Here is a 3,548-nt window from a genome sequence, read left to right as displayed (position 1 = left end):
TTGTTTGCTATTTTTGTAATCCTTTTTTATTGTTCGGTTAGTGTAACAATGTCAGGTAACTACAGCTGCATAGTTAGGGGACAGCAGGGGGAAAAGAAGGCTGAAATCTAGGTGATGAGCAATGGCATGCCAAGCACAAGCTAGGTTTCTGAATTGCTGTTTGATGTATCTGCTGAAGATATGTTGTGGGCCAGGGCAGCTCCCTCTGAGCTGCAGATCTCTGCACCTTGGTGAGTTGCTAAGAAATCTTCCTGCCAAGCTTCCAAAGCCACTACAGCCTCAGGGGAATGGTGTGTTGATCTCCTGGAGGGATGTCATAACTCTGGGTTATCAGCATTTGTACCTTAAGCAATCAATACTGGCAAATTAACACAGGGGTGAGAGGGAGCAAGGAGCAAAAAAGCTGAGAACTGCAATTTTTTGGTACCTCAATGTAAAAAATCCATTACTTGGTGTGGATCTAGGCTCTGACATGGACAAGCAAGCAGTGGCATTGTCTAGATTTTTCACTGGCTTCTAAGTGGTCCTTTAATGTATGAAAATGAACCAAACTTAGCTTAGAGCCAGAGAGCTTCAGTCAGTGCCTCTGCTCAGCAGAGTTTATGGCCCTTGGATGTCTGTGGGATCTGATTTGCAAGTGCAGGTAACTAAGTGATTTTAACTCTCTGTGAACTCAGAGATACAAGCACAGAAAAGCAGGCTGGGGGTGGGGAACAGCTGTGAGGTTCTGGCTGCAGTACCACAGTGGGCTGTGCAGTGCTGTGTAATGGCAGCTTTCCTTAGGTGTCAGAAGGCAAGAGAGAGCTCCCTTGGAAGTCTGCAACATTGAAGATTTACTTTACCACAAGCTTCATGGAAAGAAGCAGCAGAGGACAGAAGTGCAGTGTTTGGCACTATGCATAAATGCACATGGCAGTAGTTGTGTGCAGCTGGAAACATTTTCAGGTGAATTTTACAAAGGCAGAACTGTCAAACACTCCTCATGCTTTCTCAGAGTAGAGAGAAGTATTTTGGGGTAGGGAGTGGTGCTGTGTTTATCTTCTACCTGAAAAACCAGCAAGCTGCTCAGAAGGTACTGCACAGCCTGTGCAGCTGCAGGAAAAACTCCAGGAGCCAGAGTGTGGTGTTTTCCACAGCTGTGTTTTGCCTCTGACTAGAAATGCTTCTGGTCTGTTTGATTTTTTCCTGATAAGGGTGTGAAACTTGATTCATAAATGTAGAAAGGAGGAATGCTGGCTCTGCTCAGCAGGCAGCTGGGCCACTACAGGAAATGGAGGAATACTCCTGAGCAAGTCAGATGACTGGCTTAGGCCTGTTGGTTATTGCCAAACTTGCTTGGACTGTTGATTGTTTATCTCTTCAACTTCATCTGTAAAGTGTGTGTGTGTGTGTTTCCTTTTAAGCAAAGATGCATCTGGAAGTGGTCACCACTTTTTCCTGCAGCTAGAGGGAGTCAACTTATTTCTGACTATTTAATGAAATATTTCTGTGGGTTTAGGCAATCTTGAAATAAAAAGCTCTGCAGTCTCTCTTTAGTCTCCTTTCGTTTGTAGGAAGGCTACCCCAGTGAAAACACTGACTGACTTTCCTCATGGAATTAAGTTTAAAGGTAGAAAGAGATGCAATAAAAGCTGATGTCCTGCTAACTTAGAGAGTCTGAAAAACATGTGAGTTCTGACTTGCTGATCTTTTGAGGTCTTTTCCAACCTTATTGAGTCTATGATTCTGCCTCCTGTGAATGTGATCCAAGACAGCAGCAGCTCCTTCAGAGGTTTATTGGGCTTGGAGTCAAAATTTTTCTAATCAGTTTATGCTTTCCAGCAACATGAACATTAAATAGTTCTCTAGTTATTAAAACAGGGTTGTTAACATCCAGAAAATTATGTAAGAGCCAAGACTGCCTCACAGCAATCCTGTGTACTGTTTATAGGTAAACTTTTATCTCATGAGCTTGTGCTGTAAAGAGTCTGGTTGAGGAGAGGCACAGAGAGTGAATCTCCCTTCTTTTGGCTTAGCTTCTGAAGCCTTGGTACAAGACTATCAGCATGTGACAGTGCTGGCAGAACATCCATCAGATTGTCACTTCTAATGGAGCTGTGTGTTTTAAGTGGGGGTGGCTGTGGGAGGAATGTACAGACCCAAACTAATGGAAATGCCTGGTTAGCATCTGACCACCAGATAACCCCCAGAGCAGGACCAGCCCTGGATGCTTATCTTGGGGAGTGATGCCTCACTCTGACTTCAGAAGGGAAAACAGTCTGTAATTGTCTTATCTAAAAATAACAGAGCACATTTATGCTGAAATACCAGAGGGACAGGGACTGTCTCCATGCTGCTGTGCTGTGATTTGTGTTTCCTGTGCATCCTCACCAACAACAGACTCCAGGAGCATGAACCAGCCTGACACAGCAAGGACATGGCTGTCCTCAGCAGGAGGGCAAGGGGAGTACCCTCAGTGCCCAAGAGAAGGTATTTCCTTTGTCATGCCTCAGCATATACTTGAAGCTGGGCTGTGCTTTGCAGGACAGGGTGAGCTCTTCAGACTCCATTCTTTCCTGGGAAAGCTTGAAGCTTGTGGGAGGCAGCAGCAGTAACTCAGATTTTAAAGAGTTCAATCAGCTGCTTTCTGCAGGAGACTGATGGTGTTTATGACCCTGAGGCATCCTAAAAATGCATCACTCCTTGTGCTTCTGGCTGTCACCTCTCCCTCCTGGGAGCTGAAATATAACAGCCATCTGCTGCTTCTACCTTGTGAGCAGGAAGGTTACCTCTGTCTGGTCCCAGTGCAGGCTGTCAGCTGCATTCCTCTAGCTGCACTAACTGGGGTGAAAATCTGAAGCGGGGGGCAAAACACACACCACCACCAATACTTCAGCAGATGAGAGCATGAGGCTGAGCTGAACAGGATCTTCAGGGTTAGGTGTAGGCTTTGAGCCCATCTTGCATAGCACACAAGCGAGGAGGCTCAGCTGCTGCAAATGATAGAGTGTGCATGGACTCCAGGTACCAGTGCATTAAGAGCAGCCTCTGGAGTTACTGTGTACACAAAAGGAGCTTCCAGCTCTGGGGAAAAGCTGATAGCTGAGCCTTGCTGTGAAAATCCAACTCCATAGCCATCCCCTTGGGGTGAGTGCTGCCTATGGTATGCTAGATATGGACTCAGCATGATGCAGGAGAGATTTGAGGGCAAGGGAGACCAGGACTGCAGCCCCCTGAGGCAAAGGGACAAGAGAGCAGGGAAGGACTGTCTGAGGAGAAACAGTGTGGTGTTTCCTTGCACACAGCAATCACTGAAACAAAAAACAACTGGGTTTTAAAATTACCCTGAAACTTGTTACCTGGAAATGCATAACAGAAAGTGTCTTCAGCTGGGCAGTGGCAATAGCTCCAGAAGGGGTTGTGGATGTGCTGGGGGAAAAGCACATGGCAACCAGCTTGTTCTGCAGGGTGCTGGGGGTGGGAGGGTTTGTAGCCCTCCCACATCAGCTCCAGGCTTATTTCTGACCCAAGATTTGGATGTTTCATCAGAGTGTTTCTCTTAGATCTCT

This window comes from Dryobates pubescens, chromosome 3, assembly GCF_014839835.1.
Source record: "Dryobates pubescens isolate bDryPub1 chromosome 3, bDryPub1.pri, whole genome shotgun sequence".
Classification (NCBI taxonomy): domain Eukaryota; kingdom Metazoa; phylum Chordata; class Aves; order Piciformes; family Picidae; genus Dryobates; species Dryobates pubescens.
This window is presented reverse-complemented; position numbering follows the sequence as displayed.